This window comes from Meriones unguiculatus, chromosome 17 (genome assembly GCF_030254825.1).
Source record: "Meriones unguiculatus strain TT.TT164.6M chromosome 17, Bangor_MerUng_6.1, whole genome shotgun sequence".
Lineage (NCBI taxonomy): Eukaryota > Metazoa > Chordata > Mammalia > Rodentia > Muridae > Meriones > Meriones unguiculatus.
In genome coordinates this window covers 5242047-5256297 of record NC_083364.1, presented here as the reverse complement: position 1 = coordinate 5256297, position 14251 = coordinate 5242047, and the positions used below count along the sequence as shown (strand labels likewise).

Sequence of the window (14251 nt, the reverse complement as noted above, 5' to 3'; positions counted from 1 at the left end):
TTTTTTTTTTCATGAACGCTCTATCTTCACATACATCTGAGTGCCAGAAGAGGACATCAGATCCCAGAATAGATGGTTGTGAGCCACCATGTGGTTGCTGGGAATTGAACTCAGGCCCTCTGGAAGAGCAGATGGTGCTCTTAACCACTGAGCCATCTCTCCAACCCTAGCCTCGGTTCTGTAACAGTATTCTGTCTCAAAAATAATAAACAGCAGAAATAAATAAATGTGATTAAAGTAATACACCTTGGGCTCAGACTGGAGCTGAGTTGGTGGAGGGCTTACCTAGCATGCACAGAGCCTTGGGCTTTATTCCCTAGCAGTGTGTAAAACCAGGAGGGTATGGTGTAAATTCCTGTGATACTAGCACTCGGGTGGTGGAGGCATGAGGATCAGAAGTTCAAGGTCTTCCTCCATTACATAGAAAATTGGAAGAGAGATACAAGAGACCCTGCCTCAATATATATATATATATATATATATATATACACACACACACACACACACACACTTCTGTTTTTTAATGAAAAGGAATCTGAAGAGGGGATGGCTTCCTGTTTCATAGTCAACCCTGGTTCTCCTAGTCTTTGTTTAATAGCGTTGAGACAGTCTCCAACTCACAACAGTCTTCCTGTCTCAGCCTCCTGAGCAGTGGATTACATGTGCACATTATGACCTGCTAAAAACAGATAAAAACTATAACACTGTAGTTCTATAGCACCAGTTTCCCCAATGCACACACTGATCTCCTGGTTAGTGCTAGAACTTTCTAGCACTTTTCTGACCCAGAGACTCTGAACTTATTTTTTGTTCTTGGATTGCCTTTCCCATGTAAAACTGCATACGTAACCTGTCTTCTCACATCTATAAGGTTGCTCCTCTAGGGACCCTAATGGGAACAGTCCTTAGCTATCTGAATTGCAAAGGATTTGTGTGATTCCTACTAATTTTTCTGCTGACTTGTCACCAGGCTACTTGCTCTAAGTTTTAGTATTTGCTATTAAAAAAACAAAACAAACAAACAAAACCCACAAGACTTAAGGAGGGCAGGATTTTTGCTTGTTTCTGTGTCCTCATCACTGGCACCTTTAGTATGCAGCAGTGCTCAACAGATTCCGTGTTTATTGGCTGACTAGGTAAGAGGGCCTGATTGTGCTGAATCTGCCCAAAAACTTAAGCTCCATTGAGCCCCCTGTTTCAGCCTCCCAAAAAGCAGGGGTTATAGGCAGGGACCATTCCACCTGTCTGTATTCTTGCGCTTTTTCCTTGTAGTGAATTTCTGGTAAGATTTTGTAAGGTATTCATTGGAAGATAATAGTTTTCCACTGTTACTTCTTTGGATATTTTCTGTTTGGCAGAGAAGAGGAGGGAGTGTGACATCTTTTGAGTGTTTAGTCTTTTTTTTTTAAGATTTTTTTTATATGTATGTATATATGTATGTATGTGTGCCATTATAAGCCTGGTGCCTGCAGAGGCCAGGAGGGCATAGGATCACCTGGAACTGAAGTAGAGGCTGTTATGAGTTGTCATGTGCGTGCTGAGAACCACACCCAGCCCTTTTCAAGAGCAAGTGCTCTTATTGCCTCCAGCTTGTGTGGGGTTCTTAGGTCTCATGGGAGATTCACTCATATCTGGCTGAGACAAGGACATCTAGTGCCATCTTGGCCTCAGCTGAGCAGGCCAGTCTCACTATGAGTGTTTATTTGATAGAAGGTGATGGTTCGCTGTCTTTGTAGATACCAGTTGAGCTTAAAATTACAAAGTGACTTTCTAACAGTGGGGATTTGGTTCTAGAGAATGCTTGATTTTTTTTCCCCCTTCAGCATTTTTAGCTGAATTTGATAAATTTACATTAAGTTTGACAATAAAAGAAGCAGGCCGCTGAGTGTTTTGGGGTACACCTCACTTATTTCTATTAGTTCTTGGTTACCTTCTCTGACCTGGCTGAGGTGGTCTAGATGAGATTTCTGTCTGAGGCAGTCTTGACTACTTTTCAGGAAGGCAAAGGATGAGGTATATTTTAAAAAGCACCATGTAGGAGTGGGGTGACAAAGGTTTTTGGCTTAAATATTTGCCAAACATTGAAAACTGCCATGCCCGTGAGAGAGCAGCTTGTTTGAGGTGAAAGAATTGAAGATCTAATAAGCATTTGACTAGATCTGGTTCCAGTATTAATGTACGAGTAATAGCAACAGAAGTATGTTAGGTAAACACCTGCTGGCATAAGTCAAGCACTAGTGAGGTAGAGGTTGGAAAATCAGGAGTTCAAAGTTACCTTTGCTTAATGAGTTCTGGTCCAACATGGACTGCCTGAGACCCTGTTAAAGAAAAAAGAAAGATTTATTATACTTTAAACTGTGTGTATGTGTGTGCACATGAGTGGAGGCCAGAAACATTAGAGCCCCCTGGTGTTAGAGCTATCAGCAGTTAGCTGATGACTCCATGATGAACTGCCCATCATGGATGCTAGGGCTGACCTCAGGTCTTCATAAAATCAGAGCATACTCTTAACCACCTAGACTTCTCTTCAGCTGCCCACCCTGTTTTGTTTTGTTTTGAGACAGTCTCACTAGTAGCCCTGGCTGGCCCAGAACTCCCAAAGATCCTTCTTCCTCTGACTCTCTTAATGCTGGAAAAATGGGTGCCAACTTTGTCTACACTCATTTTGTTTTATAAATAGTTTCTGATAACTTAGGCAAATTGGTAACAGTGTCTACCAAACTTCTGTTTTCTCCTTTTCTGTCTGTTCATAACAGCATTTCTAGTAAGTGTTTCTCCAGCTTCAGACACTTAAACATTTCTGTGGGAAGATGAATAGGTGCTGATAATGCTTCTGTACAGATAGTTTCTAATGAGCATGGCACTTACTGTGCCAGGTCTTTTTATGAGTGCATAAGGAAAGTTTTCAGGAAAAGGTGGAGTAAAAAATGTGTTTAGACTTAATATATACCTGTGTATGTGTGTTTATGTATGTATGTGTGCATATAGAGAACACATACAAATGTGGGCATGTTTGCCAAGGCATGCATGTGTGGAGTGGGTTCTCTCCTACCTTGACATGGTTTCAGTGATTGAATTTCAGCTGTCAGTCTTGTGAGACAAGGTCTTTGCCATCTCAGTGGTTCAGGAAAAGGTGAATTTCTGAGGAAGGATGAAAAGTGTTATGTTTTGGTTATATGTTCCTGGTAAGTCTAAAGGAGAACATTTTGTGGAACTATTTAATTTTTTTTAAGGTTTTGTTTTTGAGACAGTTCTCAACTATGTAGCCTTGTTACTCTGTAGTCCAGGCTGGCCTAGAATTCACAGAGACCTGCCTGCCTTTGGCTCCTGAGTGCTGAAAGACATGCACTGTCATTCCTAGCCAAAGATTTTATTTTATTTAAAAATAGTGTGTGTCTGTGTATGTTTATGCGCTAGTAGCAGTGGAGGCCAGGAGAGGGCACTCAGTACCTGGAGCTGGAGTTGCCTGTAGTTATGCTCCAGCCTACATGGGTGCTGGGAATGAATTGTCAGGCTTGTCAGCAAGCCCTTTACCATGTGGTTGGCGAGCCCTTTCTGTGCTGCATTCTGAGATGTGGTAAACAGGCGTGATGGGCAGATGCATAGTACCGTCTCAGCACTCAGAAGGCAAAGCAGGAAGTTGAAATAAAGTTTGAAGCTGTAATGGGCTACAATGTTGTGCCCTGTCTCAGAAAACCAAAAGAGAAAGGAGAGAGTGAGTCTGCAAAGAACTTTGTCCTTCTGTAGAATGTGTTGCCAGCCTAGAATAAAGAAAAATAACCAGACTCAGGGCTTTAGGATGTGTATGTGAGTGCAGTTGGTGGGTCTAATTTTAGACTGTCCTCCAGTGGCTGAGTATTTTCCTTGAGCTGTGTCTTTCTCACCCTCTGTAGTGTTGATAGTCTAGTTGAGTGGACTAGACTGGTTGCTGCATTAGTGGTACAGCGCTTGCCTTGTCTCTCTGCTGAAGGTGCTCTGTCCATTCCTTCTGTTATATGTGACTTTACGAGCAGATAGGGAATTTTCTTAATTTGGCTTTTTTTTTTGTTTCCTTGGCATATTTTCTCTTATACTTAAAGAAAAATCAGGCAATTTTGAAATCTGTTAATTATCATATTTATTTGTTTGTTTTGAGAAAAGTCTCTTTGTATAACCAAGGCTAGCCTCCAGGCACTGGGATTATAGGCCTGTGTGCCACCGTGTTTGGCTAGTTCTTTTGTAATGTATAGAATAAGCTGTTAACTGGTTTTGTTGTGCTTTTGGTATATTGGTATGTTTCGTGTCATAACATTCTTACTGCAGTTTGTTATTTCATTGTGTGTGAAGTGTGTGTGTGTGTGTGTGTGTGTGTGTGTGTGTATGGGACCTATGTGAGGTATGCACATCATAGTTGGGTATGGAGGTTGGATAATAACTGGGGGAGTTGGTTATCAATCCTCCTCTGTGTGGGTTCTTGAAATTCAACTCAGATTGTCAAATGAATTTACCTGTAGCCCAGGTTAACCTCAAATTTGCTATGTAAATCAAGTGTGGTAGCACACGCGGTGGCCTGTGATCCCAGCACTCAGGGAGGCAGAGGCAGGCGGATCTCTGTGAGTTTGAGGCTAGCCTGGTCTACAACGTGAGTCTAGGACAGCCAGGGCTACACAGAGAATTCCGGTCTCTAAAAAACAAACAAAAGCAAAACAGTAACAAAAGACTGGTTAGTGTGTAGCCATGGTGATATGGAACCCTCTATATAGGCCAGGCTGATTTAAGGCATGATGAATTAAAGGCATCTGCCCTCATTCCTGGCCCTCTGCTAGACTTATTTTGTTCTGTTGTTAAAAAGGGACCCTTTTTCCTCTAGTAATTAAGAAACGTTCTCCATAAGCTGAGTCATGGCACAAGCCTGTAGTGCCCACTACTTAGGATTTAAGAGCTGCCTAGGCGACCTATTGATACTCTCGTCTTAGAATAAAGCAAGGCATGGAGGAGGAAAGAGAGTGGTTAGGGTCGTGAGGGTCATTTTATTTTTATTTTTAAAATTTCCTTTTTCTTCCCACTGTCCCATTTTTTTCTTTTTTTTTTGTGGAGGGGGGGCGGTCGTTGTTGCAGAAGGGTCAGGATTTTAAAACAAAACAAAAAAGGAGCCCTGGCTGTTCTGGAACTCTATTTAGACCAGGCTGGCCTTGAACTCAAAGAGGTTTCCTGCATCTGCCTCCCATGTGCTAGCTATAAAGGTGCATGATATCACACCTGGCCTATTTCAATTTTTTCCCCCCTGATAGTTATATGTAACCCAGGCTGGCCTAGAATTTGATAGGTGGTTGAGGATGACCTTGAATTCTTGCTTCTCCTGCTTTTCTGCCTCTGGAGTGGTGGGATTACAGGCATTTGCTACCACCATATCTTCTATGTAGTGGAAAGGGGCAACCTGGGCTACTAAATGAAAGAGCCAGACATGGTAGCTTACATAGTGAAAGTCTCTGGGGCGGGGATAAATACGAATGAATAAACAGGAGCTAGCAGTATGTAGCTCAGTTGGTACAGGGTTTACCTAATGTGCTATATCGTTTGGAATTGCACCTGGGTCCTCTGGTAGAGCAGCCAGTGGGTGCTGGAAATTGAACCTGAGTCCTCAGGAAGAGCAGCCAGTGCTCTCAACCACTGAGCCATCTATTGGCTCCATTGATGGGTCTTTTTCTTTTGTTTTGTTTGTTTGTTTTTTTGAGACAAGGTTTCTCTTTGTAGCTCTGGCTGTCCTGGACTGTCTTTGTAGACCAGGCTAGCCTTGAACTCAGAGATATCCACTTGACTCTCCCTCCCAAATGCTGGGATCACAGATGTCAGCATTAATGGGCCTTAACTGAACCTTTTATTCAATTGGTGATTTCAAGATGTGGATTTTCAGATTGTGTCATTTCCTCTACATTTACTAGCTAGAATTGTTTTGTAGAATACGCCTTCTCTGTTCTGTTTTGAGGAGTGCTATAGAGTTGATATTTTACTTCTCTTTTTTTATAACTTTGCTTGTGTATGCAAATGTATGTGTGCAAGATGCCTAGAAAAGAAAATCAGAGGCACTGACTACACACTCAGGGTTGTCTTCTAGGCCTCTGTACACATATGGACACACACGAGTGTGCAACTCCACCAAATGCACATACATATGAGCACACACAAATCGGTGTGTGCAGATACTCTACTCCCCTCTGAAATTCAACGCTTTATAGTCCTAGTTGTCAGTATTAAAAGTACAACAGTATTGACTATTAAAATAATAATGCTTGGAGCTGAAGAGATGGCTCATCAGTTTGGTTCCTAGCACCCACATAAGTCTGCTTATAACAGCCTGTTAACGCCAGCTCTGGGTGATCTAACACTCTCACATAGCATCTGTGGTGGGCACAGCATGCTTGTGCACATATATCCATAATTAAAAAGAACATAATATATACATATATATTTATATAGTAAATTATATACATACACATATATACATAATTTAAAAGAACACTAAAATTTGGCCAGCAAAAATCATTCAGTATATAAAGGCACTTGCTGCCCGGTCAGTAATCTGAGTTCAATATCTGGGATTCACATGGTGGAAGGAAAGAGCTGACTTTTCAGGTTGTTCTCTGACCTCCATTGTCATGTCAGGGTTCCCTGCCCCCCCACCCCAATAAATATGTAAAATGTAAACATGATTTAAGAATAAGTGTTGGGGGTGGAGAGATGGCTCAGCAGTTAAGAGCACTGGCTGCTCTTCCAGAGGACTCAGGTTCAATTCCCAGCACCACATGGCCACTCCCTCCAGTTCTAGGTAGTCCAGCACCCTCACAGAGGCAACAGGGTTGTCTTGGAACTTGCTTTGTAGATCAGGGTGGCTTCGAACTCAGAGATCCACCTGCCTCTGCTTCCCGAGTGCTAGGATTAAAGACATGTTTTTTTTTCTTCAAAGCAGAGCAACTATAAATTTATTGAGGAAAAGTGAGGAAGAGTAGAAGGTCTGCAAAGGAAGACTAGCCTCTTCCATGTTGTAGCCCAGGTTAGCTCATGCATTTTCCTCTGCACGTGTTTTTACGTGCTTATCTGTGAATACAATCTAGAATACAATCTAGTTAAGAAGGTTACTGCATTGAACTTTCCTGTTTGGAGTAGCATTTTTATGTGTTTGTGTGGGTTCATGTATGTATGTATCTTTTTTGCTCCTTCATTCTCTCCCTCCTTCGTTCCCTGTCTCTTTCTTGTGTGTATGTTCATATTTGGAAGTTGATTCTCTCTTACCATTCTGGGCCTAGAGATTAGATTTAGATGGTTAGGCTTGTAAGTAAGTTTTACCTGCTGAGCCATTTCACTGGTTGTTCTGGAAATTGATCATTTTATCCACAGACTTAGCTTCCTAGCCTTAAAAAAGAAGAAATTACTGTTTTTGTTTTTTGTTTTTGGACACAAGGTCTACTACTCTGTAGACCAGGCTAGCCTTGAATTCATAGAGATCTACTTGCTTCTGCCTCCAGAGTGCTGGGATTAAAAGCTTGTGGAACTACGAGGCAGGAGTTTGGCTCTTTATGAGTTTGATGTCTCAGAAAATCCACATAGGATTAGCTTTAAAATTGGGATCTGGTACACTAAATCATGTATGTTACACTAGCTCCAGAATGTACTTTCTTATTTCTGCAAGAGATGACATGTCAGTCATATCCACAAAACATGTTACACTGAACGTGAAAACTATTAGCCTGTTTGTTCCTTTGACATGGAGACATAAATCAATTGTAAGGAAGTTAGGCTATGTAATTAATATGTTCTGTTCATATATTTAAAAACCCTCTAATAAAAAATACTGTATATATATGTATATGGGGGGGGCTCTAGACAGGGTTTCTCTGTGTAGCCTTTGCTGTCCTGGTCTTGCTTTGTAGACCAGGCTGATTTGAATGCACAGAAATCTGCCTGACTCTGTCTCCCCAGTTGGGAGGCTGACCTCAAACTCACAAGAGATCTGCTTACCTCTGCCACCCCAGTGCTGGGATTAACAGCATGCACTACCACCACCTGACCATAGATACCATTTTCTTTAAAGTTTTATTTTTATTTCATGTGTATGGGTTTTTTTAACCTACTTTATGTATGTGCACCACTTGTGTGCCTGGTACCTATGGAGGTCAGAAGAGCATATCAGAGCCCTTGGGATTAGAGCTATATAGATGATTGTAAGCCTCCATGTGGGGGCTGGGAATCAAACTGGAGTCCTCTGCAAGAGCAACATCTGAGCCAGCTCTCCAGCTCCCTTTTAAGTTTCTTTTCGAGACAGTCTCATCTAGCCTTTGCTGGCCTTGAACTCCTGATCTTTCTGCCTTAGCTTCCCAAGTACTGGCACACCTGGCTCAGATAGTATTTTAGTTAACACAATTACTAACCTGTCGATAATATGGTGGATGTATTTCTTCCTTTTGTATGATTGGCTGCTCTAGCATTACTGAAGGAATTAGCTGCCTGGCAACATAAAAGCATAGATATTAAAACAAATTATATATCTTCCAACTGTTTCTATTGCTTGGCTTAATTTAGAACCATAGTAGAGCCTTTGTAGAATTGAAACCCCTGGGGATTTTATAGTTAATAGACAGTATTCCACTTTTCAGAGTAAGAACGAATATAGGTAGCCTCAAAATGATTTTGTACTGTCACCGACATCACTTAATTAAAATACAGAGACCAGTAAAAAGTCAAAACTGGTCTGAGAATTTTATTTCACTGCCACGTTTTTGAAAGCATGTTAAGAGCTGGGTTCATTATGGTGAAAGGTTTTTTTTTGTTTGTTTGTTTGTTTTTTTTTTCCTTCTCAGATAATTGCCAGAGACAACCCACTGTCCTTCCTCAGTATCTCTCAAAGTTATACTTGATACAGTTCTTAGTACTTCATGTGGATGGAGGAGCCAGCATATCTGTGCTAGAAATCAGGTGAGCATTATTCTGGGGGTCTTATGGTGGGTAAAGTTTATCATGTTTGAATTGTTTTGTGAGTTCAGACTAGAGTTAATAACAGATAGTTTGAAAGTCAGACTCGGTTGCACATACCTATAATCCCAGCACTCAGGGAGGCTGAGGCAGGCAGATCTCTGTGAGTTTGAGGTCAGCCTGGGCTACAAAGTGAGTGCAGGACAGCCAAGGCTACACAGAGAAACCCTGTCTCGGAAAAAATTTAAAAAAAGGCAGTTTGAGCAGACATTTATCTCAATACACGTGTGAAAAGGCATATTTAAGCCAGAGAGATGGCTCAGTGGTTAAGAGCCTGGGTTCAATTCTTAGCATTCATATGGCAGCTCACAACTGTCTGTAGCTCCAGTTCCAGGGAATCTGACACCCTTAGACACATACCCTCACAAAGCAGGCAGAACACCAATGCACATAAAATAAAAAAATAAATAATTTAAAAAAGAAAAAAAGAAAAGGCAGATATAAGGAGTAAGTACATTGAGTAAATAATTTAAGTATAATTTAAAATATGATATAGTTTACTTACAGTAAATATGTTTAATACATCACTTGGTAGTAGGAAAAGTAATGCTATTATTGCATAGTAAGAAATTCTGAGGGGCTGGAGAGATGGCTCAGAGGATAAGAGCACTGATTGCTCTTCCCAAAGGTCCTGAGTTCAATTCCCAGCAACCACATGGTGGCTCACAACCATCTAAACATGAAATTTGGTTCCCTCTTCTGGCGTGCAGGTGTACATGCTAACACACATTGCATAAGTAATAAATAAATAAATCTTAAAAAAAATTCTGGTGATGTTTGAAAGTGCAAAAATTTATCATAAACTGAGAAGAGAAATTAATATAAACAGAATGTTGTGTTACCGAGATAAAAGTTATTTTTAAAAAAGTTTTTAAAATTTTATTTCTTCTTCACATCAGAAGAGGGCACCAGACCTCACTATAGATGGTTGTGAGCCACCATGTGGTTGCTGGGATTTGAATTCAGGACCTCTGGAAGAGCAGCCAGTGCTCTTAACTTCTGTGCCATCTCTCCAGCCCCCTTTAAAAAGTTTTTATAGTATTTACCACTATGCCCATATTTTATGTGGTGTTGGGGATCTGCACTCAAGCCCTTATGCTCGTGCAGCAGCTAGCTCTCTAGTTCCTATACCTCTTTCAAAAAAAGCAAAACAAACAAACAAACAAAAAACCCAAAAAACACAGCTTTCCACAAACTTGAGTGAGAAAGGCAGGCATTCTTTTATTTATTTTAACTTTTTTTTAGTGCTAAGAATCAAACTTAGGGCTTATCATGTACTAGGGAAGCACTCTACCGCTGAGCTTTATTTTACATTTTTGCAACTCTCTAGTGTCTAACTTAATAGAAGACAGTTGTATTCTTTTGCTACTATCCACAGTCAGTCTGTTGTGATACCTTATTTTGGCTCAAGTATATGAAGAAAATCCAAGGCAGTTGAAGTGAGGCATGCCTGTAATCCCAGCACTTGGGGAGGCAGAGGCAGGTGGATCTCTATGAGATCAAGGCCGGCCTGGTCTACAAAGCAAGTCCAGGACAGCCAAGGCTACAGAGTTTTTGAGAAACTGTCTCAAAAAACAAAATAAAAAAACCCAAAACAAACAAAAAAGAAAATACAGCTCCAAAGACATATAGTTGGAAGAAGTAGTATTTTAATATCCCCTTTCAATAATTACAGATATTCTTCTGTGATAGTGTACCCACAGTCAAGTGCTTGTCAGCTTTCTTCTCTCTCTTCTCCTCCTCCCTTCTTCCTGTGTATGTTTTTGAGAGACAAGGTTATGCTGTTTGGTTCATGCTGGCCTTAGAGTCACTCACAGTGTAGTTCATACTTAAGATTTTCCAGCTTTGGCCTCTGCTGTTGGGGTAATAGGCATATGCCTGAGGTTACATTGTTGAATCTAAAAGCAGTAGTGGAGGTTTGTCCTTGGTGACATTAATATTTATTTGTGTGTCTGGGCATGTAGTTCTGCAGGTACAAGGTTCAGCGTCAGTCTAGGCACTATAGCTCACACCAGGCTCCACACCAGACTTCACACCAGGCTTTGCTTCGTGTGGCGTGGAGCTTGTGAGTGCTAAGGAAGTGACATGCCAGCTGAGCTGCAGCCATAGCTCCATATCTTTGTTGTTGAGGTGGTCTTCTTATGTGGCTCAGGCTGGCCTTAAGACTAGTTATTCTCCTGCTTTTCAACTCTGCAGTGCTTGGATTACAGAGATATGCTACCACTGCTGTTTTTGTTTGCAGTGCTCATAGGAAACCCAGGGCCTTGGTCTGCCACTGTGCTACTTCCCTAACTCTAGTGTTACATTTTGATTAATGTTCCTACTTAGACTTGTATGGATGCACTAGCATCTTTACCTAATGTTACTTTTGTCAGTAAGAAAGGCAGATAGAGGTAGGTCTGTAATCCCAATGACTTTGGAGGAGGTTGAAGTGGGAGGATGGTGAGGTCAGGGCCGGCTTGGGCAGCTTCCTAAGAGACTGTTTCAGAATAAAACATAGGAAGAGGGCTGGTGAAATATTTCATTGTGGGTCTGTAGACATGGCTCAGCAATTAAGCACATTTGCTGCTTTCCCCAGGCACCAGGTACACATGGTGTACATATATCACGCAGGCCAAACACACATCTGCATGAAATAAAATAAATACATCTAAAGCCAAAACACTTCAGTGCACAAAGCTTTAGGCTCAATCCCCAGTACCACCAAGACAAAATAAATCCAAATAACATGTTAGTGTTGCTATGAAGCTGGTTTGACCTCTTAGCTCTCATAAAACCTCATTTTTTTCAAACTGTTGTTCTGGATAGACGTGTTATATATTCAGAGATACTGAGGTGAGAATAAAAGCAGATTTATTTATTTATCTATCTATTTATTTATTTTTGAGGCAGTGTCTCACTATGTAGCTCTGGCTGTCTTGGAACTAACTGTAGACCAGGCTGGCCTCGAATTCAGAGATCCACCTGCTTCTGTCTTTTGAGTACTGGGATGAAAGGTGTGCGTTGCCATGTCTGGCTCTACTTTGGATTATTATAAATAAAATTACTAGGAATATTCTTGTACATATTGTACAACATTGTTATATGAGACAAATTAACTTCCAATGGCTATATATGCCTTTGAGTGTTGCTAGGGTATAGGCTATATATGTATTAAGCATTAGTAAGTATTGCTAGCTTTCCAAAATGATTGTATTAAGTATTCTTTATCAGCAAAGCTAAGACAGTTCTGATTGCACGCTTTCTTAAAAATTTATATAATTTTGAGATAGGGTCTTTTAAAGTTATTGTTGGAATAAAACATTTTGGATCAAAAGATAAAAGATTTTTCTTTGATTTTTTTTTTTTTTTTGGCATGTCCAGGGACTGATATTTTGTCTTTGCAACTGTTTTCTAAATTACCATCACAATACCACACATCCCTTGATGAAAAGATTAGTTTCTTCTTCAGGTAATTTTGATGTTTATTTTAAAATTCGTAATTACTGAGGTTCTTTTTAAGGACTCTCTTCTAGCTTTTCCATGGCTGATCATCCATTTGGAGTTGTTACTATGGGCCTGAAGGAATGTGTTTTTTTGTTTGTTTGTTTTTTGTCCAAGTCTCCATTTAAAGACCATGAAGGAAGGCTACATGGCAGCAGAAGGGTTCTGGGCAGTAGCTGTCTTGAGTAGGAGTGCTTTTGTGTGTAGTAAACAGGAGCCTTAAGCAAGGCTCAGCTGTCATTGGTCTGCTAGTCTATCGGGAAGAATCAACCAAAGTCCTAGGTAATGTGACAGTACCGTCTTGTATGATGAGCCTTTTGCTCAGTGTTGAGTCTCTGATTATAGCAGCTGACACAGTCCATGTTGTAGAGAAGACTGACTTTTAGTTCAGCTGACTTTTAGAGAGGTCAGGACAGGGCTCTAGGTTGTAAGAAATGCAAGCAAAAGAAACTGGGAAGAGGAATACAAGGTGCTACTGAGGATCTTGATCTCTTTATTGTCCATGAAGGTCTCAGTGTATTAATATTTAAAATTATTTCTAACTTTTTTTTTTTCTTTTTTGAGGTTAAACTTCTTTCTTAAATGAGAAATACCAGCACTGGACTCATGGAGACTGAGTATTTATTCAGGTAATAAGACTTAACATTTATGAAAACAATTTTATATGTCAGGCAACAAACTAAGTATTAATTATATTGTCATTCTCATTTAATCATCACATAAGCCTGTGTATTTGGAAATTGTATTGTATATCTGAGTTTAAAAAAATAAAACACCTTTTGGTGCTTCCAAGTAAGAGATGCAGATAGTTTGGGATATGTGATACTATTTGTTCATCTCACTAAGTGCTGTTAATGTACAGTGGTTTTGGCTGAACCACTGAAATTTCTTAATATTTTTTACCAGTAAATGCATCATACTTTTAATTTTTTTAAGAAAATATTATTTTATATGGACAAGTATTTGCCTGCATGTATATGTATCATGTACGTGTCTGGTGCCTTTGAAGGCCAGAAGAAGGAATTGCCTTCCCAGAAACTGGAGTTACAGATGGTTGTGAGCTGCTTTGTGGGTTCTGGGAACTGAATATGGGTCCTCTGTAAGAGCAACCAGTGCTATTAACTGCTAAACCATTTCTCCAGCCCTTGTATTTTGCTTCCTTTTAAAACAATAAACATACCTTTAGTAAAGAAAAATTCAATTTAGGATTTTGTTTGTTTGTTTGTAAGCACTATATAGGCTTAGCTGGCCTGGAACTCAACTATATAGATCAGGTTAGCCTCAGACTCATGAGATTTGCCTACCTCTGTGTCCCAGTCTGGAATGAAAGGCATGTGTCATCATGCCCTGCTCCAATTTAGTTTTTTTTTTTTTTTAAATCTGTGTGCCACATGTATTCCTGTTGCCTTAGGAAGTTGGAAGAGGGAGTTGTATTCCCTGGGATTACAGATTACTGTTAGCCACATGGGTGCTGGAAATTAAACCTGGGTCCTATGCAAAAACAACAAGTGCTCTTAACCCCAAAGCCATCTCCAGCATTCCAATTCTTCAGAATTTTTCTAGAAACTGGACATGGTGGTACACGAAAATAATCCCAACTACTCAGGAGGATCAGGTAAGAAAGTCACACCTTTGAGACCTGCTTGGGCAGCTCTGCAAGTCTCTGTGCCAAATAAATTAAAAATAAAAACAAAACTTATTATTACATTTATTAATTCTCTCTGTGTGAGCATGCACTTGCCACAGTACATATGTGGAGTCC

At 40.3% G+C, this 14251-nt stretch overlaps 1 protein-coding gene across 12 annotated transcripts in view; it reads left to right on the top strand.

Moving 5' to 3' along the window:
• Positions 1-14251, top strand: part of R3hdm2 (R3H domain containing 2) — a 118158-nt gene that overhangs the window by 1526 nt on the left and 102381 nt on the right. For 10 of the 12 annotated variants that reach the window (XM_021657928.2, XM_021657983.2, XM_021657962.2 and 7 more), the window contains exons 2-3: positions 8835-8949; positions 13054-13118. The gene's annotated coding sequence lies outside the window, so the exon portion shown is untranslated. Of the gene's footprint in view, positions 1-8834; positions 8950-12369; positions 12458-13053; positions 13119-14251 lie in introns of all 12 variants that reach the window. The other 2 variants (XM_021657903.2, XM_060370948.1) reach the window with 1 other exon arrangement.